The sequence below is a fragment of the Equus quagga genome, chromosome 14 (assembly GCF_021613505.1).
Source record: "Equus quagga isolate Etosha38 chromosome 14, UCLA_HA_Equagga_1.0, whole genome shotgun sequence".
NCBI lineage: Eukaryota > Metazoa > Chordata > Mammalia > Perissodactyla > Equidae > Equus > Equus quagga.
Window position 1 is genome coordinate 84,066,764 of NC_060280.1, and position 27,661 is coordinate 84,094,424.

Sequence of the window (27,661 nt, forward strand, 5' to 3'; positions counted from 1 at the left end):
GCCTCGTCCGTCAGAAGTCGCCCCGGCTCCCACGTTGGGGACCGCCCTGCGCCCGCTGCCCGGCATGCCCGTCTCCACTGCCAGCCTCTGAGCTTTGCAGACGAGGAAACAGGCACAGAGACGCCCGGGTCCAAATAGGAGCGGAGAGAGCGCCAAGGGGCCCTTCCCGTCCCCAGGCCTTCCCCCACCCCCCCTCAGCGGGGCTCTCCTGGCCAGCGTTCCCCTGGTGAGAAATTCGTATTTCGGGAGCTCTGGACACATCGTAAATCAACAGAGAATCACATGAGAGCAGAGCTGTTTCCTTCTGGAAGAAGTCACATGGCCGGTCTCCCGGGCCATCTAATAAATTAAAAAAAAAAAAACTTGCATTTTAAAAGCGGGTAATCTGAGCCAGGCCTGATTCTCCTAGAATTATCTGTTTATCTCTTTTGATTCATTTACTCTGCAAAACACCCACGATGCAGGTGCACCTGGGATTCCTGTCTCACAGAGGGGGAAACTGAGGCACAGCGACCAAGTGGCAAAGAGGAGATCCGCAGGCAGGCAGCCTGTCCCCAGGGCCCGGAGAAAGGCTCTCCAGGGAGCTAAGGCGTTTAACATTTGGTGGCCCCGGGTTTATCCAGCTAAAATCCACAGTTTCACCTTCCTTGTGTTACTTTTTCTTTTGAAATTCACAGGCTGTTTGGGGCAACGAGCAGGGTTTTCCCATTAGGACATTAATATAAACTTTTCCTTTTAAATGAATGGATTCAAGGCTGCACAAGTGTAGAAAATTAAAAAAATATATATATTTAGCACATAATAGTTCAAAGGGGGAAGATTGTGGTCATGGAAAAAAAAGGTCACCAATGGCTGAGGACAGAGACAGATCGTCCAGGGGTGGGAGGAGCACGCCGGCTCCAGGAATTAACCCCTGCCCGCCCACTGTGACCCTCCCTCCGCCCTGGACATGGGTGGGGAGGGGTCCTACCAGGGTCGGGGGACCTGGGGGAGGACAGTGGACACGGGAGGGGGCCAGACCAGATCCATAGTGGATGTTGACTTTTTTCCCAGAAAGCTGGAAACCCCAGGCTGGCGGTCCTCTCCCCACAGCCCCGCAGGCTGGGAGCTGGTGCCCGGAGCAGCTGGGGTGGGGGTTCCAGCCTGGGGGAGGGGAGGCGGAGGCGCCCAGCCGTCGTCCCCACAGCCGCCCTCGGCCTCATGGGTTCTTCTCCTTCCTCCTTCCCAGGATGCCTTGGGCCTGGGAGCCAGTCTACTCTCCCCGGACGCAGTTCTTCTGTCTGGTGGAGGGCCTCACCAAACAAGGTGAGGAAGGAACAGGACAACCTGGGAGAAAAGGTTTCAAGATGTTTGCCGCAGCTTGGGGAAGGCGTGAAGAGGGACATCCCCACCGCCGCCACCGCCATAATGTGGCCAGTCAGCAAGTCCTGTGGCTCTGCCTTCAAATAGACCCAGAATCCTCCCACTTCTCCTCATCGGCCCCCGCCCTGGGCTGACGCCATCATCTCTGGCCTTGGTGCCCTAGCTCCTGACCCCCACATTCTGTTCCCCTCCCAGTGGCCCGAGGGCACATGGGAATGCCTGGATTGGTCCCGTCCCTCTTCTGCTCAAGAACCCTCCATGGCTCCCACTCAGAGGAAAAACCCAAGTCCTCCTGAGGCCCACAAGGCCCTGCATACTCTGCCTGTCACCATGCTGCCCACATTTCATCCTGCTGTCCCCCTCGGTCACTTGGCTACAGCTTTCCTTGTGGAAAACACCAGGCACTGTCTGACCTCAGGGCCTTTGCACGGGCTGTGGCCTCTGCCTGAAGCTCTCTTTCTCCAGATAACCTCAGGGTTCCATGCTTCCTCTCCCTCAGGTTCTTGCCCAAACGTCCCCTGACCCACCTCCGTGTTGACAGTGTAGCCCCTTCCTCGGCACCCCCGACTGCTCCCTGCCTTCTCGGTTCCTGCAGCCCTTCATCCCCCCACCGTGGGCTCCCCTGCTTCCCGTCTGCTGTCTGCCCCCCACCCCACTAGACGGTCAGCGGGGCAGGACTGGCTCTGTTTGTGTCTCTGGCACCGAGCCTGCGCCCAGTAGGGCTCTGTAATTTGTAACACCCCCCGAACCCCCCCACTGCCCTCCCAAGGGAGGCCCCCTTCGGGCTTCCCCCCGGGCCCCCCCGGGGTGTCCACACTGCTCCTCCTCCTTCCCTCTGCCCCAAAGCTCCCGCCCCGCTGACCTATTTGGCAGCCCCTGGAGAGCCTCCTGACCTCTGTGCACATGGTGTGCGGCAGGACACGGGCCCCATTCGCCAGGTGTGAAACCCGCAGTGGGCCGCGGGCCGTCGGCCCCGGGCTCCTCCGCTGGGACGTGGCTGAGCCAGGATTGCTCAGCCAATAATAGTAACAGTGTTCTCTACCATATTACGTGATTATCTTGTTGTTATAGCTGCAGCAGTAACACATCCTCCTGGCGCACGGGAGCGCTCAGTGGGCACCTACTGTATGCCTGGCCTCTTCCAGGCGCCTCACATGGCCCAACTCATCTTCTCCGCAGCCGTGGGAGGCACGTGCTGTGATTTCCACTTGACAGATGGGGAAACCGAGGCACGGCGCCGTGAAACGCTCCCATCTCACACAGGGGCCCTGGGCAAACCCGATCTTTCCCCTTCAGGACCACGTGGTCTTGGGCGGGTGATGTGGCCTCTCTGGGCCTCGGTTTCCCTATCTGTGAATTGGCTGGAACCTCGCCAGCGCAGGCGAGGGTCATGGGGAGGATGGAACCGCAGGGGCGCGGCTGGCAGAGGGCACGTGAGGGGCCACCACGTCCTGCCCCCCGGCTTCTTGTGCCACCAATCAGCGCCCGGAACCGGCACGGGCGCAGCCTGAGGCGGGGTCAGATGGGGTCTCGGGTGGAGGGGCAGGACAGGAAGCCCCTGCCTGGAGACAATGGCAGAGGAAGGGGGGCCAGCCCGCCATGAGGCTCCAGGAGGGCGGCTCAGCCATTGTGAGCCCAGACAGCTGCCCCGCCAGGAAGCCCGGGGCGGGGGGGTGGGGGGGTCCCCGCAGCAGCTACGTCTCCTGCTCACTTGACACCTGGGCTCGGCCCGAGGCCACCTGGCTGCCGCTCAGCCCCCGCCCGCTGCCCGCTACCACGTGCATCCAGCTCCTGGCATCCTCAGCAAACTCCCAAATATAGAAGCGAGCTGTCTGGGGCCTTGGCCCGGGGACGGCGGTGGGGCGCCCGGGCCTATCCGCCTCCTGGGGCTGCGGCTGGGGTGTTGGGGGCAGCACATCCCTTGTGGGGGCACCGAGGACGTGGAGGAGGTGGCCGCAGCGGCAGAGGCGAGGGGCGAGGAGGCGAGGAGGGGCGGTGCACCCAGCTGCCAGACCCGCTCCTCCACCGCCGTCCTCCACCACCAGCTGCGGTGGCAAGAGTGGGTTGAGCTGTCACCCCGGTGTTCTCAGCTTCTAAGAAATGCAGGCCTTCATGGAACAGCAGGGGCACCCCGAACCCCAAACAAACCCAGCTCCTAGCAACCACTTCCCCTTCCCATGAGCGCTGAGCTGCTGTGGCACCAGCCGGGGCAGGTGACGTGGGCGGGGTGGGGGTGGGGCTATAAATAGCCGGTTTATAAGCAGCCGTGGAGACAGCGGGGCAGGGGTGGCCCTGGGGCAGAGAGAGCTTCTCTCCGGGAGCTGGACCCCAGAGTGTCGCCAGTTTCACCCCCCCAGTGATCCCCAAGATTTGGGGAAGTGGGGGGAACAGAGGGGCCAGCTGCTTAAAGCTTCAGGCAGCATGTTAACACGATGGGGAGACTTTCACGGAAGCTTAATGCTTCCTCAGCAGCAACTGGACAAAGGGGTTGGAATATTACACAGCCATGAAAAAGACCCCACAGATGTGCGATGAGATGAGTGGATCTCGGCAACACACTTCTTTCTTACTTTTAAAAATTGAGTGAAGTGCAAAAATCTTAATTTGCTTCATGAATTTCATAGTAGAATTTTTTTCCAGCTTTATGAGATGTAATTGACAAATGAAATTATAATATATTTAAAGTGTATGACGTGGTGACTTGAGGGTAGTAAAATGTGGAGCAGAAAAGATGTCCCCAAAGCCTCATGCAAAAGCCACCTCGTGTCATAAAGCTCAGACATAGAGAAAATGAAACTAGATAAGGTTTCAGGATACAAATAGATGTGAGAAAACTTAAAAAAAAATAAATAAATGAGCGAGGGAGTAAGAAGCTGAATTCTGGGCCTGACTGGCGGTGTCATGGTTAAGTTCGCACGCCCTGCCTCGGCAGCCCAGGGCTCACCAGTTCGGATCCTAGACGTGGACCCACACACCGCCTGCCAAGCTGAGGCTGCGCGCCGCACAGAAGAACTAGAAGGACTTACAACTAGGTGCGTAACTGCGCTCGGGGGCTTGGAGGAGCAAAGAAAAAAGTAGACCGGCAACAGATGTCAGCTCAGGGCCAATCTTCCTCACCAAAACCCCCACAGATTTCGGGGAGGTGGGGGAGGGAGCGGGGCCACGCCCCAGGTCTTGGTGGCTCCTGGGTGTGCCTTAGGGACTGTTACAAACGGAAGGAATAAAGTCAGTTAAAGCGGCTCGCGGGGGCCTGAGAAGGAGAACCTGCGCCCCATGGAAACTGGTTTTGAAATTTGAAACTGTTTCCAGGCTCCAGGAGCTGCAGGGAGAGGCAGCACTGGGAGGTGCCAGGAGACGCGCTGGTGGAGGCCGGAGGGGCCTGGCTGGGACGCGGCGGGGCAGCTGTGGGCGGGGGTGCCGGGCAGGCCCCAGGGAGCTGCACGGTCCCAGCGGGAACCCCAGGACACACGGGCATTTCCGCCTTTCTCGAAGGTCTAGGCCTCTTCCCCATTCTGCAAGGGCTCTGGGGAGCGGCGGGCGGGGCTGACCGTGCCCAGTGGGCATGGGCCAGGTGGACCTGGCCCTGTGCCTCGGTGTCTCCATCTGGGCCCCCGGGCCATGGCGCTGGAGGTCGTGACCGGCCCCCCCGGTGGAAGTGACAGGTTCCAGGAGACCGGGGCTTTGGCCAGAACACTGCGGCCCAGCACTGCAGGAGTGGGTGCCCCGCCGTCAGCGGTGGGAGGCGGCTGCTCAGGAAGTTGAGCATAGTGTCACCCTGTGAGCTGGCAGGTCCCCTCCGCACAGATGCCAGGCAGGCTGAGCACAGGGCCTCAACGGATGCTCGGGGCCCCAAGTTCACAGTGTCCACCCACAGTGACGGGACCCACGCAACGTGCTCCATCCGCATCGTGGAGCCCGATTGGGCCACAAAAGGGAACCAGGCTCTGGAACAGGCGACGCCGCGGTCGGAGGTGGTGGCCGCGCTTGCTGCGGATGTGCTGGATGCCACTGGACTGTTCATGTTCAAATGGTTGATTTTATGTCATTGTGACTCTCACCTCGATTTTAAAAAATCCTGAGCGGGTCGTGGCAGCGTCCCCCACGCCACCCTGGGCATCTCTCCTGTCACAGCCTTTGCTTTGTGGCTCATAGGTCGCCCCTCAGTTCATCTTTCCACTGCCCTAAGGTGACACAGAGGTTACTCTCCTCCTTTTACAGATCTGATCATCATGCATTCACTCAACAAACACTGCATGCCAGGGGCTGTTCTAGGCGCTGGGGAGGGCAGGTGTGAACAAGCCCAACCAAAACATCTGCCCGTGGGCCTGATATTCCAGCCGGGGAGAAGACTGTGAACTCGATAAAGAGAACAGAATGGAGAACATAGGAATGGGGAAATTAAGCAGGTTAACGAAGGAGGAGGGGAGCTGGGAGGTTGCTGAATTGAACAGGGTGGGCGAGGAAGGGCTCACTGAGGAAAGACCTGAGGGAGGTGAGGAGGGAGGAGCCATGAGGACATCTGGGGAAGGGCGTTCCAGACAGAGAGAACAGCCTGTGCAAAGGCCCTGAGACTGGAGCGTGCCTGGTGTGGAGAGCAAGGGGGCTTATGAGGCTGCAGCCAGGCAAGCGGGGGGAGAGGAGTTGGAGGCGAGGCCGCAGAGAGAATGGTTGAGACCGTGTGCAGCAGAGGTTACAGGAGAATAGCTAACACCCGCGAGGTGTGAAGCTGGCTGGGACGACCTCAGCCCTGTGGCTTCCTGCCTGCCCTCTCATCTCGGGGTGCCTGGGCCTGGGACCCTGCACGGCCGCCCCCAGCCCATGGAGTGGGCAGACCTCCCCCCGCAGACCCGAGCCTGAAGTTGGCTGCTCACAATCAGGCGTGAGGAAGGCCCACAGGTTGGTCTGCAGGTGGGGAAACTGAGGCTAGAGTAGGGAGGGATGGCTTGGGGTCACGTAAATACAGGCAGTGCTGGGGAGCCTCCTGGACCCTGGGGGTGGGCGTGCGGACCCTGCGAGACTCCAGGTCCAGCCCCTCAGCGCTGGCCTGGATGGTGCAGCCGCCTCCGCCCAGCACCCTGGCTCCCGCCCTCGCCCTCCACAGTCTGTTTCCCCACAGCGGCCAGAGGTCGCCGTGAGAGCCCGAGTCATATGGCGTCCCTCCTCTGCTCAGAACCCTCCGTGCCTCCCACCTCACTCAGAGCAAAGAGCCCAAGTCCTTGGCCCTGCTCTCTGCCGGGCCCCTCCCTGCTCCACTGCCCATCTCTGCCTTGCTAGCCTCCTGCAGCGACCTGGGCCTGGTCGGTGTTCCTCAAACCCTCCAGGCACATTCCTGCCTCAGGGCCTTTGCACAGGCTGTTCCCTCTGCCTGCACTATCCTTCCTCCCCCAGACACCACACATTGCCCCCTTCACCTCCTCTTATTTCCTTTTGGAAGATTAGCCCTGAGCTAACTGCTGCCAATCCTCCTCTTTTTGCTGAGGAAGACTGGCCCTGAGCTAACATCCGTGCCCATCTTCCTCCATTTTATATGTGGGACGCCTACTACAGCATGGCTTGACAAGTCGTGCCATGTCCGCACCCGGGATCTGAACTGGTGAACCCTGGGCTGCCGAAGCACAAGGTGCGCACTTAACTGCTGCACCACCGGGCCAGCCCCCCTCACCTCCTTCAGGTCTTGAACTGAGACCTCCTCTGACCCCTCTCTGAGAGTGCAGCCACCCCCAGGACCCTGTCACCTGCTGTGCCGTTTCTTCTTTCCAAAGCGCTGAGCCCCGTGCAGTCAGTGTGCAGCATCCTCACCGTCGTCTGCCCCCTCCAGTGGCCCTTGCCTTCAACAGTGCCTGGGACACAGCTGGCGCTCAATGACGGCTGCATGAGCGAAGGTGAAAGTCTGAGTTCATTGCGCTCTGTCCTTAACACCTTTAAATACCCCGGTGATCTCTCTCCATTTTATTTATTTTCCTTTTTGTCTTTTCTTGTTTCTTTTTTAACACCAAGAGCAGTCTCTTTGCTCCATGGCTGGACTAGGTGGTGCTGCTCGCAGGGTCCTGGGCGGGGCCTACCTCAGCGCCTTGCCGCCGTGCCACCGCCAATGTGACCCCGCCAATGTGATCCCGCCGATGTGACCCCGCCAATGTGCCGCCCTGCTGTGTGACCCACTCGCTGCCACCGTGCCCCTACCGCCACGCAGTGCTTTCCTCTGTGCCGTCCACTTGGGAAATGGCCCTGGTTTCCTTTGGTGGCAGTGGTACAAAGGGTCCTTTCAAAACAAATTTGCTTATGAATTTTTTTTTTTTTTGAGGAAGATTAGCCCTGAGCTAACTACTGCCAATCCTCCTCTTTTTTGCTGAGGAAGATGGGCCCTGAGCTAACATCCGTGCCCATCTTCCTCTACTTTCTATGTGGGACACCTCCCACAGCATAGCTTTTGCCAAGTGGTGCCATGTCCGCACCCGGAATCCGAACTGGTGAATCCCGGGCCCTGAGAACCGGAACGTGCGAACTTACCCGCTGCGCCACCGGGCTGGCCCCTCGCTTATGAATTTTAAAAAGGAAAAGCAAGCTGATTGAAGGAAGAGTGTGGGGCACAGTGGCATCACCCCGCCAGCGCCGGCTGGGACTCGAAAAGCCAGGGACCAGGCGATGGCAGCCAGCGCCGTCCTCCCGGGTGCTCCGAGGAAGGGCTCCTCTGACAGCGTCTCCCGTTGGCGCCTGTATCTGGGACGAGGGCACCACCGGGGTTTCCCTGGGCCCCTGGCGTGTGTCTCAGTGCCGAGTGAGAAGCTCAGTGGCGACCCCTTTGTGGACGTGGGATACAGCGCCGCCACACCTGCCTTGGGCCCCAGCTCCTGCCTGGCTTGAGCAGCCAGCCCTGGGGCCCTCGGTGGCCCCGCCACGGGCAAGGAGGCTGGCGCCCACGGCCTGAGCCTCCTTCAGAACAGAGTCGTGAGATCCCCAGACGATGGCCCACAAGCGCGTGAAAAGATGCTCGATTGACATCCCTGACCTTCAGGGAAATTCGAATCAGGAGCACAATGAGACACCATCTCACATTTATTAGAATGGCTCCTACGAAGAGAAAAAACCACATCACGAGTGTTGGCGAGGACGTGGAGAAATTGGGACGCTCGTGTGCTGCTGGTGGGAGTGCAAAGGGCGTGGCCGCTGTGGAGACAGCAGTCAGTTCCTGGTAAAATTAAACTCGATCAGCAGCCCTGCTGGGCTTGCCCCCAAAAGAGCTGCGACGCATCCTGAAGGATATTCACACACCACCCTGGCAGCAGCCAAAAAGGGGTAGCAACTCAGGTGTCGGCCGATGGACAGATGAGTAGACAAATGTGGTCCATCCACACAGTGGACTATGACTCAGTGTCAAAAAGGAGGGATGTTCTGACACCTGCCACCACATGGAAGGACCCTGACGACACCATGTGCGGTGAAACAAGCCAGTCACCAAACGACAAAAACACTGCGTGACCCACTTAAATGAGGCGACTGAGGTAGTCAAACTCTAGAAACGGAAAGCGCAGCGGCGTTGGCTGCTGCCCGGGGCCGGGAGGGGTGGGAGCCGCTGTCTCTGTGGGCACAGTTTCAGTTTTGCAAGAAGAAAAATTCTGGAGGTGGATTGCACACCAATGTAAACACACTTAACCGAACTGCACGCCCAAAAACGGTCATGACGGTGAGTTTTAGATCACGTGTTTTTTACCACTTAAAATTGAGAAGGAGGGAAATGCTGACACCTGCTCCAACGCGGACGGACCTGGAAGACATTACGCCGAGGGAAATAATCGGGTCACAACAGGACAGATGCTGCAGGATCCCGCTCATGGGAGGTCCCTGGAGTCAAGTTCACAGAGACGGGAAGTGGACGGTGGTTCCCAGGGCCGGGGTGGGGGCAGGCAGCAAGGAAGTGAGTGTTTATGGGGTCAGAGCTCCAGTTTGGGAAGACAAGACGAGACGTTTCTAGAGACGGACGGTGGGGCTGGTTGCCCCACAGTGTGAGTGCACTTAATGCCAATAACTGGACGCTTAAAAATGGTGAAGGCGGTAAATTCTACATTATGCGTATTTCGTCACATTTAAAACAAGAGAAATCCCAGGCAGGACGTTAGGACAGGACTGAGGCTGGACGCCCAGCCCGGGGGGGGGGCTGTCAGGTGGCAGGAAGCTGGGACAGGGGCAGGGGGGAACCCCCAGGGAGTCAACACTAATTGTGCCCTAAAGCCTGGGACTTTCCCGTCTCCACCTGGCCCTCCCGCCTCGGTCCAGAAACCCAGCTCCCGCTCAACCCGGCCGGGCTGCCACGGGGCCACTGGGGTCGCCACCCGGGACGCTCTCTCCTGTCAGGCGCGAGGGAGGAGGTGGTGCCTGCCCACGCGGGTGGCGGTGTGACTGGTTTTGGCTGGAAAAACGGGAGAGGGTGTGACACGTGTGGCTTCCGGTGGGGGCTTGAGAGCCGGTGCCCACAGCGGCTGTTTCCTTCTCCCTCTGCAGTCAGCTGGGATGCACGGACGTGGCAGGCGCAGGGTGACGTGCCCGCTGTCCCAGGCCTGGGCTCTGACTGGCGACAGTCACCATGAGCCGTGCCCCACGTACTGGCCTCCCACGGTGGCCCCCCGGCTGCAGGCACACAAGGAGGGAGCCACCACCTGGCAGAACAAGGTTTAAGGGGGCACCAAAGAACTCAGGAGTCAAGATAGATGTTATTCTAACACAGCGTTTTAAAGAAATCAAAATTAATGCAAAATGCCCACGAGGAATAAAATAGCAACATTTTACACACAGACAAGACCAGTCGCGGTGCCACGCTGAGGCGCTCCCGGGCCCGAGGCAAAGGGGAAGCACACCTGTGCGCTCGGCCCTCGCTGTGGCCCCACGTGCCGCTGCAACTGGGGCTCCGTGGCCACGGGGCCGCAGTCCAAGGGTGCTGAGATCCCTGGGAATAGCCCTCCATCATTCTCAGAGGATCCGTGTGCCAGCCCCACCCCCTCATATGGGGTAACTCTGGGGGCTCCAGAGGGGCTGAGCCCAGGCGCCCACAGCTCAGTATCTGCTGCCCAGCCATCCCCAGCTCACTTCCTGCCTTCTCTACAGATGCTTTCTTGAATCCTCATCTAGTGAAGCTGCTCTCAACCCTTGTCTCAGGCTCTGCACTGGGGGGAAGCCAACCCCAGGCAGACGTCCATTATGATTCTCTTTAACGTGGCAAACTCTGTGACTCCTGACACCCCTCTTGACCTAGGGCAGGTCACTGGCTTCTGCTCCAGGGCCCCTCACAGGCTGCCAGCCGGGTGTCTCAGGGGCCGCAGTGTCATCCGAGGGCTCGAGAGGGGAGGCTCCACCCCACAGTCAGCCTGAGCAGTTGGCAGGACTCAGCCCCCTGGCTGAGGAGATGCCTCAGCTTCCGGCTGAGCGGGCCCCCCCGGGGCAGCTCACAGGGCAGCCGCTGGCGTCATCGGAGCTGGTGAGAGCGAGACGGAAGCCTCGGTCATTTGGAAGCCAGTCTTGGAAGCGTGGCCCAGTCATCTGTGTCTTATTCTGTAGTTAGAAGTGAGTCTCAAGGTCCCGCCCGCACTCCAGGACAAGGGAGGGACACGGTGTGAACGCCAGGAGGCAGGGACCGTGGGGCCACCTTGGTGTCTGTCCACTGATTTTCGCCTTCTTAGTGTATGGCACCCTGACCTGCTCAGTTCTTCACCCCCAGAGAGGTGCCCTCCCGGACCCCTATCTGTCTGCCATGCCGTCTGTGAGGCCTCCGACCTGGCTCCAGATGCCCTTCTGATCCCGCCTCCTTCCCTCAGGGCTGGCTGTGCCCACCTCACGTCTCTTCTTGGAAGCTCAGTCCCACCTCAGGGCCTTTGCACCTGCCGTTCCCTCTGCCCGGAATTCTCTGTCTCCAGACATCTGCACGGCTCCCCCTTCAGGGTCTCTCACAGGCTGCCGGCGGGTGTCAGCTGGGGCTGCGGTCTCACTGGAAGCCTCAATCAGGGAAGGAAACCCCTCCTGCAGGCCTCGGCTTCAACACGAGCTCTTTGAAGATGCATTCCTGGCCCAGCACAACACTGAGGCCTGTACGGTCGAGTCAGCTCAGCAGCCCAGGGGGCCCTGATCCTGCACGTTCCCAAGAAAGGCCCATCTGCAGGCCCGGCCCTACTCCTAGGATGTCACCTGCTTGCCCCTGGGGCGTCCTGCCTGTGAGAATCTGCACCCTGGACCTCAGCCGGGATGGACGCCCTGGGCTCCTGTGAGATTCCGCTGGGCCTGGGCCCCCGTTCAGAATCAGCGGGACCTCTGCAGGGGCTGCAGCCCGGGACAGCCACACGCTGGTCAGCCACGCCTACGCGCCCACCTCCCCGTAAAACGCTGGGCCCCAGGGCTCAGGCGGGTGTCCCTGCTTGGCGACAGTCCACGTGGAGAATTCACGGCTGTCCGCTGACTCCAAGGGCGGACACTGGAAGCTGGCGCCTGGCCTTGCCGGGTCCCGCTACTCGAGCTTTTGCTCTTTGCTGACTTTAATCTGTATCCTTCCCCTGTGATAAACCGTAATCACGAGTAGAACAGCTTTTCTGCGGTCTGTGAGTCCTAGTGAATCATGCACCCCAAGGGGGGTCTTGGGGACCGCCACCCAAGCCCCCCACCCCAGCCGCCCTCTGAGATCTTCCTCACCCTTGTCACCGAGTGGTATGTTCTCGCTCATTTGCTATTTCCTGTCTCTCTCTCCCGGATAGAGGGCTCCGGAAGGCCAGGCCTCGTCTGTGGCTCTCACGAGGGACAGAGGAGCAGAGCGGCCGGGGGTCGCGTCCTGGCTCTGCTACTTTCTGGGGGTGCAGCCCTGGGCACGCAGCATCCCCTCTCTGAGCGCCAGCCTCCCCATCTGTAAGTGGGAGCAGGAACACGGAACACCCATTTCTCCCACATGGCCGGCCAGCGGGGGATGCAGGGGCCAGAGAGGCCTCCAGAGCGCCAGCTTTGAGGTAGCGGTTCCCTGTCTCCCCAGGGGCAGGAGCAGGTCCGGAGGGTTCCCAGTAAAGAGCACAGCAGTCAAGGAGACTCCACTGTGGCCTTTGACATGGAGAGGCAGGAGGCGGCTGGAGATACTCAGACAGCCGGTGGGGGTGGGGGGGGAGGAGAAGGGGGAGGGGAAGGGGGAGGAAGTGGAGAAGCGGAGGGGAGGAGGGGGAGGAGGAGGAAGAGGAGAAGAGGGGGAGGAGAAGGAGAAGAAGGAGGGGTAGAGGCAGGAGGAGGGGGCACAGAGGCCACAGGACGAGGGAGGCCCAGGGAGGGTCGGGGGCCTGCGGCTCTGGTGACAGGCGCTGCCAGGGCTGCTCGGGAGCCAGGCCGCCGTGGCCGGCAGGGAGGAGGCCGCGGGCGAGGTGGGGCGGGGCCGTCAGGGCTCCTAGGAGGACGCCTGGGGGGTCTGGGGCCGGAGCCGGGCGGGAGGGGTGGCGGTGATCCGTCTGGCCCGGAGTGGGGGGGACGGCTCCCGGGCCGAGCTCTGCAAGAGGCCGGAGGCCTGAGAGCCAAGTGGAGGGGAGGCCGGCGCCAGAGCTCTCCCGTCGCCAGGCCACCGCCGCTGCGCAGCCTGCACCCCGGGCCCCTCGCGCCACCTCTCTGGGCCTCAGTTTCCTTCCAAGAGGCCCAGACACTCAGGTCCAAATACTTGGAGCCTCTGTCTCTGTGCCCCCGCGCCCCGCGTCAGCAACCCTGCGGGCACTACAGCCAACATCTAACCGGAATCCACCAGCCCCTCGCCTCCTCCACGGCCCCATCCTCCTGCATGAGGCCATCACCTCCCCTGGGACCAGCGCAGTGCCCTCTACTCTCATCTTCCAGCTCCCGCTCTCACCCCCTACAGCCTGTTCCCCCAGCAGCAGCCAGAGGGCGCCCTTGAGTGTCCGAGTCAGGTCCCTCCTCTGCTCAGGAACCCTCCATGGCTCCCACCTCACACAAAGCAGAAGTCAGAGTCCTCCCGGTGACCCACCAGGCTGTGCTCCCTCTGCCCTGCCCCTCCCTGCCCACTTGCACCCGCTCTCCCCCTCACTGTTCCCTCCAGCCCCACTGGCCGCCTCACTGTCCTGGCCAGCTCCCATCCCAGGGCCTTTGCACAGACCGTTACTTTCTGCCTGGTACTCTCCCCCGTATATCTCCACACGGCCCCCTCCTCGCCTCCTTCAGGTCTTCACTCAAATGTCTTCCCTGACCCCTTGACTTAAAACAGCCCCTCCCCAGGCCTACTTAATTTTCCCAACACATCCCTGCCGAGGCTGGGCCGGTCTCGCTTCTCGGCCTTGCTTGTGCCCACGCGGGCGAGACTTGTGCTGTGCGCAGCGTGAGGTGCACCCAGGCAGGTGCCTGTCATCAGTTTACCCAGTGCTCGGCATGGCCACTGTCGCAGACCTTCACCCCAGGCCCCCTGGTCCCCCTGCTCGCCTCCACTCTCCCCTTTGCTCCGCTCATTTCTCTCCTTAGTTGCTGGTAGATAGAAACAGCCTTTGTTTTTATATATTGACCTGTGCGCACGACCCTTGCTAAATTCACTCAGATTTATTAGTTTATTGGTAGATCTTATTCCATCTGCTACGTACATAATTGTGCCATTCACAAATGAGGAAGGTCTTATTTATTGCATTTCAATCTTTCAATCTCCTATTATCTTTTTTTTTTAAGATGGGCACCTGAGCTAACATCTGTTGCCAATCTTCTTTTTTTTCTTGCTTTTTCTTCTTCTTCCCAAAGCCCCCCAGGACATAGTTGTATATTTTAGTTGTGGGTCCTTCTAGTTGTGGCATGTGAGATGTCACCTCACTGTGGCCTGACGAGCGGTGCCATGTCCGCACCCGGGATCTGAACCAGTGAAACCCTGGGCCGCCGAAGCAGAGCTCACGAACCCAATCACTGGGCCCCGGGGCCACCCCTGTGTTTTCTTTCTTTGTCACCCTGGCTCCTTCCTCTTGTGCAATGTTGCAGAGAAATGCTGATAGCGGCCATTCCTTTTCTGGTCTAATCTCGGGGACATCACCACTATGTCACAATTCCGCTTGATACCCGCTGTGGCGGCTTTGGCAGCCACCTCGCAGCAGAGCCCCGCGGCTCCCTCCGCTCCCGCCTCGCTCCGAGTTTTGAGCGTGAATGGGCGTTGAGTCTCGTGGCTGCATCCCGACAGCGCTTCCTCCGTGCTGCGTGCAAGTCCTGTATCAGCACAGACCTGCACGGCGTCCCCTGGTCTGCGGCTCAGCGTTCCCTTTTCTTGACGTCCTCTGAAGAGCACGAGTTTTCATTGTGATGAAGTCCAATGTATTAACGTTTTCTTTCGAGGGTCACACTTTTGAAGACATGTCCAGGTAGTCTCTGCCTAAGCTGAGGTCACACAGATTTCCTTGTGTGTTTTCTCCTGGGCGTCTTATAGTTTTAGGTTTTACATTTAGGTCCATAATCCTAGACCTGAATTTTTTGTATAGGACGTGAAGCAGGGTCTAGACTGTCCTTTTTTTCCTGCACGTGTATGTCATATTCTTAGGAAAGTGTGAGGGGGTTTCCTCTGTTTCTGGTACAGTTAACGCTTGGCTCCTGCTCCTGCCTGTAATTCTTGGCAGCCCAGGAGAGAAAGCCGCGGGAGCTGCCCAGACAGGAGGCGGCCCAGCCCTCTTGGGCTGAAATCCAGCCCCAAGGGTCCTCATGGCCCCTCCACCGACAGCTCTGAGCGCGCTGACCACAGGCCCTTCCTAGGGCTGGACGGGGGCTCTGAGGCCCAGACAGAGCCAGGGGCCAGCGCGGCCAGACCGGCCCCTGTGGCTTCCCAGGGGAGGCAGCCCCTGCCTCCGGGTGTCCCCGGCCAGCCTCTGGGTGACCCCGCTTCCGCCAACCAAGCCGGGTCGTGCCTCCCTGTGCCCTCGGCTAAAGCAAGCATTCCCAGCAGCCTGTCCAGGGAGCCCGGAGCGGCGGGGGCTGCGGGCTCTGCGGGCCCCTCGCCTCCTGGGAGGGAACCCGGGCGCCAGCCCCCCGCCCCTCCCCACCGGTGCTGCCCGCGGGTCGTGGGAAAAGGCAACAAACCAAACCGCAGGGAGGCGTGGGAGCAGGGACCCAGCTTCGGAGGCCGAGTCCAGCCCTCTGTGCGTGAAATCCCTCTGCGTCAGTCTGACATCTGTTCTTCGCCTGAGCTCCTGAGTCAGGCCGGTCCCGTCCCTCCTCCGCGCAGAATCCCCGGCTCCCCCCTCGTTCAGGTTAAAGTCTAAAGTCCTCCTGAGGCCCACAAGGCCCTGCACAACCCGCCCCCACCGCTTCACTCCCACGCTGCCCCTCACTCCCTCCCTCCAGCCACACAGGCCCGGTCGCTGTTCTCCAAACACACCAGCCCCAGCCCCGCCTCAGGGCCTTTGCACAGGCTATTCCCTCTGCCTGGAAGGCCCTTCCCCAGGTATTTTCACTCCTGCCTCAAGTCTTTGCTCAGGTCCCACCTCCTCTTGAAGCCTCCCCCTCCAGCCGCCTCTATCCTTTTCCCAGCTTTCATTTCTCCATAGCTCAGCAGCCTTCTGATATCACTGTAATCATGCCTTACCTAGAGCGCCGGCTGCCCGAGAGCAGGGTGCTTTCTGTCTGGTTCACCTCTGTGTCCTCAGCACCTAGGACAGGGCCAGGCACACAGTAGATGCTCAGTAAACGTTTGTGGAATGAACTGTCTCCTCCTCCACATTTTGTCCACTGAGATCCCACTCCCACCACCAGGAGCGGTCAGGTGGCCCAGGCCCAGCCAGGGGGCACAGTCCATCCGTTCTGGCCACAGCGATTGGCTTCTAAACGGCACATGACCCCAGTCTGCCCAACAAGAGGGAGCCTGGGGCTTTTGCTACAGCCAGTGGCTAAGTGGCTTTCTCGTTGTTCTCTAGAGTTTCTAGGCTGATAAAACATAAGCAGGGGTGGCAGAGGCCATTCGTCCTGAGAGTAAAGCTCCCCAGAGGCAAGCTTAGTTGAGGGGGGGAGATTACTTGGTTTGAGCCCCTGGATTCAGCCGTCCCTGAAGCCAACATACCTTAGACTTTTCAGTTATATGAACCAATAAATTCTTTTTGTTGTTGTTCTCAAGCTCGTTTGGGTTTGGATTTTTACTTCCTTCCCTTTGGAGGGCGGGTGACAGGCACAGTTTTGACTCAGTTGTGTTCAGGGGTGGGGATGGTGGTTCAGGCCAGGATGGGGTAAGGGCTAAATCAGAGGTAGAAGGAAAGAAGGGATGGAGGGAAGGAGGAGGAGAGAGAGAGAAAGGAAGGAAGGAAGGAAAAGGAAAGGAAAGAGGAGGAGGGAGAGGAGGAAGGACGGAGGGAATGAGGAAAGGAAAGAAAGTAGAAAAAGAAAGAAAGGAAGGAAGGAGGAGGGTAGGAAGGCAGCACTGGGTGGGACTATTTCAGTCTCAAGTCGCTGCCTCCCTAGGCCCACCCTCCCCGCCCAAGCCTGTGGGATTCTGCCAAACGTGGGTGTGAATCCCGGCTCTCCCATTAGAGGGCTGTGCACCCCCAGGAAGTGACTGTGCCTCTCTGGGCCCCCATTTCCCCATCTGTAAAATGGGGGCATGACAACCCGGCCACTGTTCCCAGGTCCGCCTCCGCTCCACCTCTTCTGACGGTCTGGTCACCCGCCTGCCCTGAGCTCTGCTGAGTCCTGTGTCCTGCAGAAGGAGGTCCCAACTCGCCCTGGCCCCCAGGGCCACCACAGTCAGGACCCAGGCCTCTGAGGAGACCGCCGACACCACCCCCACTTTACAGATGAGGAAGCTGAGCCCCGGGTCATGCAGAAAGGGTATAAACAGGACTGTCTCTCAGAGGCGTAAAGGCGTGAGGGGCTGGAGAATTCCCCCGCAGGGAGTGGTCCAGGAGGGCTCCCTGGAGGAGACGGCATTTCAGGGCTAGAGCTTCCCCGACACAGCACCTCGTGTGGGTGTGTGCAGGGGGTGGGGGGCAAGCCAGGCCGGGGGACCCACAAGGGCCAAGGGCCCAAGGGGGACCAGTGTGTGTTTAGGGCCCATCGGGGGTCCGGAGCGGAGCAGGGCAGCGGGCAGGCCTCAAACGCATATTGCTACATGCGCAGGCGGAGGGCGCCTGGCCGACTGTGGCCCGAGGGGCTGGGTGAGCGCCCGCCGGGCTGTGACTTGGTGCCCCCCCGGGGTCTCCTCTCTGCCAGGGTAGCCGTTCCTGGCGCACCTCCTCTGCTCCCTCCCAGTGCCTGGGCTGCTGCAGCTCTGCCCCCATCTTACAGAGGAGGAAACTGAGGCCCCAAACAGGCCCCCCAGGTCCAGAACCATCAACTCCAGCTTCTCCTGGCCCTGCTGCCCCGCAAGCAGGACAGGATCTTGGGACCCCTGGGCTCCAGATGGGAGACTTGAGGTCCTCCAGACCAGCCCTCATCCACCTCCACCAGGAGGTCTTTCTGGCTTTCTCTAGCTGGGGCCCTCGTCCTTGGCATTCGGCCCTTGCCTGTGTCAGGCCCAGAAAGTGGGGTCTCTGAGGGCCAGCAGGTGGTTCCGGGCTCTCCCGGAACCTCTGTGCAGGGAAACTGGGGAGAGCCAGAATGGGGGGGCTTCTGGGAGGGAAAATATTTTGGTTCTCAGAAGGCCGAGAACTGCCCGATTCCCAACCGATTAGGGGCGATGAGCCCTTCGAGAGGCGGTAACTCAGTCTGTGCCGCTGCAGCCGCCATAAGAAGCTCCAGGAGCCTCCGACCCCTCCCCAAGGCCAGGCCGTCCCCAAGGCCAAGGCCAGCCGGCCTGGGGACAGGGCTCTGCTCCCCTTGCGGGGCTGAGTGACACCCACAGCCCCTCCCAGGCCCCCAAGGCAGGGACCTGCAGAGCAGCGCTCGCGGACCCCAAGCGCTTGCCGCACTGTCCCTTCGGGGCCGGCAGGCCTCACAAGGGGACTTTGCTCCTGGGGCCATGAAGGAAGCCTCAGGCTGGGCAGGGCTGTGGGGCTGGTGACAACCCCTGAGGGCTTTTCTCTGTGGCTTAGGGGGCGAGGAGGGGGCTTTGCCAGCAGAGCGGCCCCCTGTGCGGTTGCCCGAGGAGTGCCTGGCGAGGGGCAGCTGGTGCACAAGGACCCCTGGGCTGGCAGGTCCACGGAGCCTCTGCTGTGCCCCTGCCCGTCAGCCCAGCACGGGCATGCCCTGAGAAGCCACTGGGCCGACCCCGGGGTCCCTGCCCTGCGCTGTTACTCACAGGGTCCTGCTCCTCGCCCCCACCCGTGCCCCTGGGCTCCGTGGTGGGAGTCAGTCTCGTCAAAGGCCGGGGAGAGGGAGCCAGTGCACGCGGGCCAGGCTGTCTCTGCAGGACACCTGGTCCCGCGTCTGCGTGGCGGGCGGGGGTGTAGGCAGAAGGGCATCTGCACGGAGCTGGGTGGTGACGGACGGCTCTGGGCTCCGAAGGAAGTTTCTTCTTCTCCCCTCGGGAGTGTGGAGTCAGTTTGTCCCCAGCAGGCGCCTTGACATTCCGCCCTGCCTCTCCCTCCATCTCTGGCCGCCCTGACTTCCTTTCTTGTTGTCCAACACCCCAAGCTTCTTCCCATCCCAGGGCCTTTGCACCCACTTACCCTCCACGGGGCCGCCTTGCCCCAGGCTTGGCACATGGCTGGGCCTTGTCCCTCTCAGGCTTCAGTCCTTGGAGAGCCCTCCGCATGGGCCCGGACTGTGACATCTCTCCCCTCACTTCCTCCTGCAGAACACCTATGCAACCAGCAGTGGCCTCTGGGCTGTTGTCCCGGCCCTCTGTCTTCCTCTAGGCCCTGAGCTCCAGGAGGGCAGGGAGGCCGCCCCCCAACCCCAGCCTGCTCCCTCTGTGTCGTCTGAACCCAGAGCAGAGCCCGGTATGCAGCAGGTGCTCAACACACGTTTGTTGGTGATCGATAAGTGGGCAAGGGTAGCGTGGAAACAGCGCCCCGCAAGAGCGCTGGGATCGCGGAGGAGAATTTCGACGCTGCTGGGGCCCCGGGGCGCTGGGAGGCGAGCACCGGGAGCGGCGACCCACTTTCCGGGCGCGGCGCGCACGTCCAGCGGCGGCCGGCAGGTGGCGCGCGCTCCCCGCGCTGCGGCGGCGGGAGGCGGAGGCGGAGGCGGGACGCGCGCGGCCGCGCCTGGAGGCACCTGCGCGCTGGCCCGGGCCTTGCACGCCGAGCCCCGGGACCCCGTCTCGATCCCAGCTCCCGAGGGTCTGCGGGGGTGGGGCGCTCCTGCTCGCGCTGGGCTGGTCTGGCAGCCCCTGCCGGGGAGGGTCGGGGTTGGGGGGCGCTTCCTGTGCGCGGGTCCTGCCTTCACCCAAGACAGCCCCGGGGCCGGCGCGTGCTGGCTCCAGCAGGGCCGCCGAGCACGCTTGTGGGATAACGAATGGACGAAGCCCCATTTCATAGGTGGGGAAGCTGAGGCTCGGGGGGGCACAGAGCCAGAAGACGGTTGGAGCCCCAGGTGGGTCCTCTCCAGGGTCAGCCGGTTGAAAAACCATTTTGGGGCTGGCTTCGTTGTTACTCTCAGTCACTAAGGTTGCAGTAGTGGGGGTGCTTTGGTGGGAAGGTCCCCTTCCAGCCTGCTTTCTCTGCCTCCACACACGTGTCTACACACACCTGCGAGGGAGGGGGGGCGTCCCCTCTCTGGGCCTCAGTTTTGCGTCTGTAAAATGGGCTTAATGGTAGTTGACCATCTCCCGGGATGGCTGTGCGGGTGGAATGAGTTCTTCCCGGGAGAGGCTCTGGGAGCAGAGTGCAGGCCCCTCTGGTGGTCTACACGGCCTGGTGCAAAACACCCGGGTGTAAATGTTGCTGCTCCCTCCCTGGTAGGAGGCCGTGGGGCACCGTGCATCCTGCGTTCCGAGGCCGCCTGTGAACCCTTTGCGCATCTGCGTGTGACTGACAGGCGGGCGCAGGCTGTGCCGGTGTCCTGGGCAGTTGTGGACCCAGCTTCTCAGCCTCAGCTCTCTTGACACTGGGGCTGGATCAGTCTTTGCTGTGGGCCGTCCTGTGCCCTGTAGGGTGTGGAGCAGCGTCCTGGCCTCACTCACTAGGTGCTTGTAGCCCCCCTCCTCAACTGTCACACCCCAAAATGCCTGCAGACATTGCCAAGTGTCCCCAGGGGGCAACATCACCCCCTTTGGAACCCACCACCATATACCCTTCTAGTGTGTGCACACCCAGGTCGGTGTGGACACGTGCGTTTCTGCTCTCTGGGGCCCCTTGGCTTGGCTTCCCCCAGAAGCAGATGGACGGCACATAGTTTATTTGGGGGATACAGTGAGCCAGTGCGTGTGTCCCCCCAAATTCACACGCTGAGGCCTAACCCCCAGGGTGATGGCGTTGGGGGGCGGGGCCTTTGGGAGGAGATGAAGGTGGAGCCCCTGTGAGCAGGATTAGTGCCCTGGTAAAAGGGGCTCCAGAGAGACCCCCCCCACCCCGTTCCGGCATGTGATGCCACAGCGAGAAGGAGGAGGTCTGTGAACCCAGAAGAACTTGCTCCCCAGAACCCCACCATGTTTCGACTTCCAGCCTCCCCCGGGGCTGGAAATTTCTGTCGTTTCTGCGCCCCGGTGGGTGGTGGTTTTGCTATGGCCCCTGATGGGATTGAGATGGGCGATGGCCAGGGGGTGGGGGGCGGTGGGAGAGGAAGGGGAGACCCGGCTCGGTCCCCCTGGGGGCATTGGGAGCCCCCATGGAGCGCGCCCTGCAGGGAGAGGGGCAGGGGCATTTGTCCACCAGCCCTGCCCTCTGGGCCGCTCCCAGCCGGGCGCTCGCTCCTGGCCGCTGGCTCCAGCCCAGCCGGGCCGCGTGGTGGGCTGGCAGCTTCTTGGGGGTCCTGCACCTTGCACGGGGCGCTGCTGGGGGCTGCCCTGCGGCTGTGCGCGCTGGCTGTGCCAGTGTGTGTGTATCTGTGCGCGTGTTTGCGTCTGTGTTTCCCTTCTGCTCCATCTCCGAGAACGTGGGGGAAACTTCTGTTTTTAATCAGGGGCCCAGGAACTGTCTCATCGCCACGTTAGGGGCAGCGTTTTTAATTAGCCCCACTGGAAACAATCTTTCGAGCCTTCCCAGAGGTCGGCTCGAGGCCCAGAGGCAGCTGCAGCAGGGAGGGGCCCACCTGCTCCTTCCCGAAAGGGAAACCGAGGCACGTGGCTGCAGGAGGCCTCCAGGTTGGCAGCCAGGGAAAGGCAGTTTCATGTGGAAAGCGTTTCACGTGCATAAAAGCTTGACGAGTCCCTTCCCACATATAAGAAAGGAATTCTGATCCCCATTTACAGATGGGGAAACTGAGGCCCAGGGGTGGGACCCAGACCTCCTGTGAGGCCCTAGGCTCTCAGGTCACCAAGGCTTGTCCCCTTGTTCTTTCGAATGGCAACTACTTTTGAAGCTTTCCAGGGCTGCTTGGACCTCATCTGTGCCTCAGTTTCCCCTTTTGGTCCCGGGAGCCCTTCCTGCTAGCCAGCCCAGGGCAGTCTGAACGATCCATGTGGCCTGGCAGGGCGCCAGCTTTCCCGTACTTTCCTTCCTGGATGCTCCAGGCCCAGGGGCCGGGCTGGCTTTCTGAACACAGATATTAATTAGCAATAATTAATAACCCTTCGGAGTCACTGTGGCACCTGGATCCCCAAGCCCTGCAACAGCTAGAGGCAGACTTGGGTCCCTGCTGTGTGGTGGTCTGGGACCAGGGTGGGCAAGGGCAGGGCCCACGAGGGCACCCTTCCACAGGGGGCCGAGACCCGGGCCCTGTTCTTCCTATGGCTGCAGAACCACGTTTGGGAGATGGAGTTTGTGGTCCCCAAAACGTCACACGTTCAGCTCAAATCCCCACCCTGGCACCTGCTGTGTGACCTTAGGCAAGTTGCTTACCCTCTCCTTGCCTGTTTGTTCGTCCCTGACATGAGAGTCGTTTCTGCCTTGCAAGGTTGTTAGAAGAAATAAACGACCGTGTATGTTTCATGGCAGGTGCACACTGTCACCATGGAAGTTGGTGGCCAGTAGCTGCAGTTGTCACGAAAGGCTGCTGGGGCCACTCTGCCGCTTACGAGCTGAGTGACCTGGAAACAGGGATTCTATGTTCCTGGGGATCAGCTTTCCTATCTGTAAATGGGGCCAACACAGTATGGGCTTTGTGGGATTGCTGCAAAAATTAAATAAAACAGTGCCCCTAAAATGCTTAGGATGGCGCAGAATGTGTTAAAAGTGTGGGATGACTATGGGCTAAATCAAAGGAGGAAAGACACAGCTGTGGCTGGGCGAAGGCTGGAGGTGGCACGGGTCGAGACGGGTTAAGTCATCCCAAAAAGGAAGCCCCGCGTACTCAAGACGGGTCCCTGGGGCACTGCTGTGGGCCGAGCTGCGCCCCCTTTACAGACACGTTCAAGTCCTCACCCCGGGCCTGTGTGTGCGAACTTATTTGGAAATAGGGCCTTTGTAGATGGAATTAGTCAGGTTACAATGAGGTCACTTTGGATCAGGGTGGCCCTAAATCCAATGTGACCAGTGTCCTTATTAGAAGAGGAGCTCGGGGGGCCGGCCCCGGGACCGAGTCTCCCTCAGACCCCCAGAGGAACCACACCTGCCCGCGCCTGATGCTGGCCTCCTGGACGGTGAGAGAATAAATTTCTACTGTTTTCAGCCACCCTGTTTGTGGCAATTCGTCTTGTCAGCCCTAGGAAACTACTACAGACATCTCCCCCTTTGCCAGGTTGCATAGTATTCCGGGATGCCAGGTTGCATAGCCAACGTCCCCATCCGTTACTGAAGGACAGGAGTTGTCTCCTGTTTTGCATGGTCACAGACGGGCCTGCCCATGTCGTCCTGGCTTCCGCCTCCACGCCTGAGGGGTGATTCCATGAGGCCGGCCGCCAGAAAGGGAACCAAGGTGGAGGGTTTGTGCCCATCACACTTTAACACATACTGCCACGCTGCTCCCCAGGAGTGCTGGGCAGTTTACCCCAGCTCCCAACGGAGCCCTCCGAGAGTGTATATTAAACGCTATTCACCTCGGCCCAAGGATGCTGCGTTCTACTTGAAACGGTGCTTGGGTTCCAGAGACAGCTGCAGAAACTTTCTTAACCCATTCCTTGCGCATCGAATCACTGAAGTGACTCTTTTTGGAGTCCCCTGAACCCCGAAGGATCTGAGAGGTCTAGGGTGTGCTTGATCTGGGAGGTGACCCCAGGAAGCAGGGGGAGTGGAGGGACGTGAGGAAGGGAAGGGAAGGCGGCCTATGAAGGTGTGCTCCTGAGCGCGTCTCCACTGCGGGCGCCTGGGGCGCCGGGACGCCCCGCGGGGAGCTCAGCGTTTCCCCCCGGGGGGCGGGGTTTGGCTCACCCCCGCCGCGGGCCCTGGGCCAGGCCCGGACGCCCAGACACGTGCGTGGGACGACTTTCTGGGGAAGCGACACGGACCCCAAACAGAAGGAGGAGGTCGCAGCGTGCTCGGAGGGGCCCGTGCCGCAGAGACAAGAACGCGGAGACAGGACTGGGACGCCGAACCCCTGAGCTTGGCGCGCTCGTCTTGGTCCGAGAGGCCCGCGCGTGCGCAGAGAGCCGGTGCGGACCGGGCGCCTGGGAGGGGCGGGGGCAGCGGCTGCTGACGGCGCTGACGAGTGATGGGTCCTGCTCTCTGAGAGGCGCAAGACTCTAATTAGAATGAAAATGTGGTTTAATGAGGATGAAAACGGTAATTGTGCTGGGTAGCGCCTGTCCCCACGGTGCCACTTTCCCAGGGGGCCGATCTGGGTCTCCGAGGAGCTGGGGCAGGGGTGAGGAGGGCTGGGGCGGGGAGAGCTGGGGAGGGGCGTAGTCGGGGCCTCAGTTTCCCGCCAGAGGGTCCTCCCGGTGGCACTGCGTAAAGATGCGGTGCAGAGCCCCACCTAACTGCCCCCGGGGCGGGTTCCAGGTGCGGGGCCCCGCTTTTCTGTCCCATACCTCATCCTCAGTAACAGTACAGCAAACAGGGGAACTGAAACTGAGACATTGTTTACTGAGCACCCACTGTGTGCCAGGCGCCGTTCCAGCCACTTTCTAGATCCTAAATCATGGGAGCCTTAAAAGGATCCCCATTTTACAGATGGTGAAAGCGAGGACAGAGAAACCGCGGGCCCGAGAGGGATGTGTTAAAGAAAGCAGCCAGGGGCCTCCTTTCCTTAACGAGGTGGGTGCTGCGGGCACCGGGGGGTGGCCAGCCTTCCAGGCCAGGGGCCCCTCCTGCCCGCCTCCCCCTCTCAGTTCCCCAGCCCGTTCTTGAGGGGCACTCCGTTCCTCTCTGTGCATCTTCGGCTCTCCTAGGGGAGGTGGGCGTGGCTGACAGGGGAAGGGCGTGGCTTTAGGGCAGAATGGGTGTGGCTTGGCGGGAGGTGGGCGTGGCCGGATTCAGGAACGCAGGTGAGCCCAGAGTAGGCAGAGATGAGGCGTCTCCGGGCTCCTGGACAAGCCGCACAGCCAGCTGCTGACCCTGCACCTGAGCTTTCTTGCTGTGCAGAGGGAGAGGTTCTTCCAGTGTCGGTCTGGATAAGACTGGGGCTTATTAGACCCAGGGTCTCCACTTCTGCCTCTGGGAGCACCACTAATAAAATGCTGCTGCCATGGGGACTGGTTAGAACAAAAGCATTCATTGGGGCTGGGTGGGCCATAAAAGCAGACCTACCTGGCCTTTCAAAGTGGTCCCAGATCAACAAGGATTAGATTGTTTGCCACATGTATGGCAGACAAAGCATTAGGAGCCTTAATATACAAAGAGCACTTATAAATCAATAAGAAAAAGACAAACATCCCAAGTGTGAAATTGGCACAGGGCATGAATAAGGGGCTCACAAAGGAATGATAAAAAGTCAACAAATCTCTGCAAAGATGCTCAGTCTGACCATTCATCAGATAAGAATCGCATTTACTTGTCAAGCTTACCAGTGTGTGTGAAGTTTTGGGGACACACATCCGTGCACTGTCCTGAGAGTCTAAACTGATGCAACCTTCCTGGAGGGCGGTCTAGATAACTGTATTAAACATTTAAGTGCGTGAAATATTAAATATTTAAGTGCGTGAACCTCTGACCCAACAAGTCCGTCTCCAGGAACATGCAAAAATCTACTGCGAGTAATGCGGTGTGGTTAAGAGCCCAGAGCCAGACAGCCGTGGCTCAAATCCCGGCCGCGCCACCTGAGCTCTGACGCCTCAGGCACGTGACCTGAGGTCATGGAGCCCCCGTATTCTCCCCTGGGCAGTGGGCGGGTCACAAGGGCTCCGGGAACTAATGCATGTGACATGCTCCATGAGCCTCTCGACAGCACACGACCGGCGCTGTGGTGGTGCTCCTGCTGCAACCTGGAAGGAGGGCTGGGAAACCACGGGCAGGGCCACAGGGAATGAAAATGACCAAACCCGCGTTAGGCCGCATCGTGTGACCTGCGAGATACGCTGATTGAAAGACGAAAGGGAAACAGATTTCCAGCACTGCAGACAGCCATGCGTCCAAGCATTTTGATCGTGAATCTGAGAATTAATTTCCCGCTTTGCGGTGGCGTCTACCCGGTTCTGCACGTAAACGCGAGCGTCATGAGGGACATTTCCCTTTTCTCTGTGCGGGCTCTCTGGTTTTCTCTTCTCTTTTGTTCCATTTGGAAAGGCAGTTGTTTTCCCAAGTACAGTGTTTTTCTCTTCAAGGCTCTGGTCGAAAGAAACCACCACCCAGGAAAGGTGGAGTCTGGGTGGCCGCTCAGGAAAGGGTGGGGTGGGGACGGGGGGAGTGATGGCTTCAACCCGCGGGTCGGACTTCGCCCCATTAGTAGGCTTCACTGTGTACGTGTGAACTCGTGTGTGCAAGTGTGTGTGCGCATGCGTGTGTGTGTGTGTGCGTGCCAGGGCTGGGAGGATGGGGAGGTCGGTGAGGCAGTCGCCCTGGCAGCAAAGTTTAAGGGAGTGTCAAAAGAACAGTCGTCAAGATGAATTTTTTTTTTCTTCAGATTGGCCCTGGGCAAACATCTGTTGCCAATCTTTTTTCTTTTTATTCTCCCCAAAGACCCTGGGACATAGTTGCATATTTTTAGCTGTGGGTCCTTCTAGTTGTGGGATGTGGGACGGTGCCTCAGCATAGCCTGACGAGTGGTGCCATGTCCGCACCCGGGATCCGAACCTGAGAAACCCTGGGCCGCCGAAACAGAGCGCGCAAAGTCAACCACTCGGCCACGGGGCCGGCCCTGTCAAGATAAATAGTTTAATGCTATATTTAAAAAATCAAATAATGGACCAACCCAGATGAACAAAGCCTTGAATTTTAAAACAAAGGCAGGATCCCACCTTGATTTTAAGTCGCATCCTCACTCCCCTCACCCTCGTCCTGGTTCTGTGTCCAGGCGTGTGCTTGCACATGTGTTTGCATGCACGTGTGCGTGTATCCATGGGTGTGAACACATGCATGTTTGCATGCTTCCGTGCGCTCAAATGTGTGTTGTGCATGCATGAGTGCAAGCACATGTGCATATGTAGGCATCTGTCAGCTCGTGTGCATGCCTGTGTGCATGTGCGTGCCTGTGCCCATGTGCATGCCTGTGTGCGTGTGCATGCCTGTGTGTGTGTGCATGCCTGTGTGCGTGTGCATGCCTGTGTGCGTGTGCATACCTGTGCCCATGTGCATGCCCGTGTGTGTGCATGTGCATGCCTGTGTGTGTGCATGCCCGTGTGCATGTGCATGCCTGTGTGCATGTGCATGCCTGTGTAAGTGTGCATATGCATGCCTGTGTGTGTGCATGCCTGTGTACATGTGCATGCCCGTGTGCGTGTGCATGCCTGCACACACAGAGAAACGTCCAGAGAGATGCCCCAAGTGTGAACCATATTTCCCTCCAGGAGGTGAGAATTCAGGTATTTCTCTCTTTGCACATGCCTCCATTTTCTTCCCCACTGTGTGTCATCTTATGACCAGAATAAAAACAAGGAAGCCATTTTCACTGTGGAAAGTGGGTCACTGGCACCTCCCTCAGGGCAGCCGGCCGCGAAGGAGGGACTGGGAGAGATCCCGAATTTCCGTCCCATCAATCACTGCTCACGTTCACTGAGCGCTTCCCGCGGGCCAGGAGTTGTGCTGATCTTTCTACCGTTCGGCGTCTGCTCTTCATTCCCGGCTGTGTCCGTGGTGGGGCCACAGTGCGGAACAGGCGTTTGTTGAGTAGATGAGTGAATGAATGAATAAGTGAGTGATCCCGTTGCCCGACCCTGGGAGCCAGGACCGCTGTGGCCAGCCTTGGCTTTCCCCTCTGCCTGGAAGGCCCTTCCTGCTTGTCCTCACGTGTCTGGCTCCTCCTTGTCATTTAGATGCCAGCTTCTGTC

General features: G+C 59.9%; 2 long non-coding RNA genes across 3 annotated transcripts; one reads left to right on the plus strand and one right to left on the minus strand.

Moving 5' to 3' along the window:
• Window positions 1–836: 836 nt before the first annotated feature.
• Window positions 837–16,057, minus strand: LOC124251873 (uncharacterized). 2 transcript variants are annotated; one of them, XR_006891869.1, is made up of 4 exons: window positions 15,920–16,057; window positions 7,098–7,230; window positions 5,421–5,543; window positions 837–1,326 (listed from the first exon to the last, which is right to left on the minus strand). It is a non-coding gene; the product is annotated as an uncharacterized LOC124251873 (long non-coding RNA). The 2 variants fall into 2 exon arrangements; XR_006891870.1 differs by lacking the exon at window positions 5,421–5,543.
• On the plus strand, window positions 3,909–7,668 carry LOC124251874 (uncharacterized). The gene is made up of 3 exons (XR_006891871.1): window positions 3,909–4,394; window positions 7,125–7,244; window positions 7,365–7,668. It is a non-coding gene; the product is annotated as an uncharacterized LOC124251874 (long non-coding RNA).
• Window positions 16,058–27,661: the final 11,604 nt, after the last annotated feature.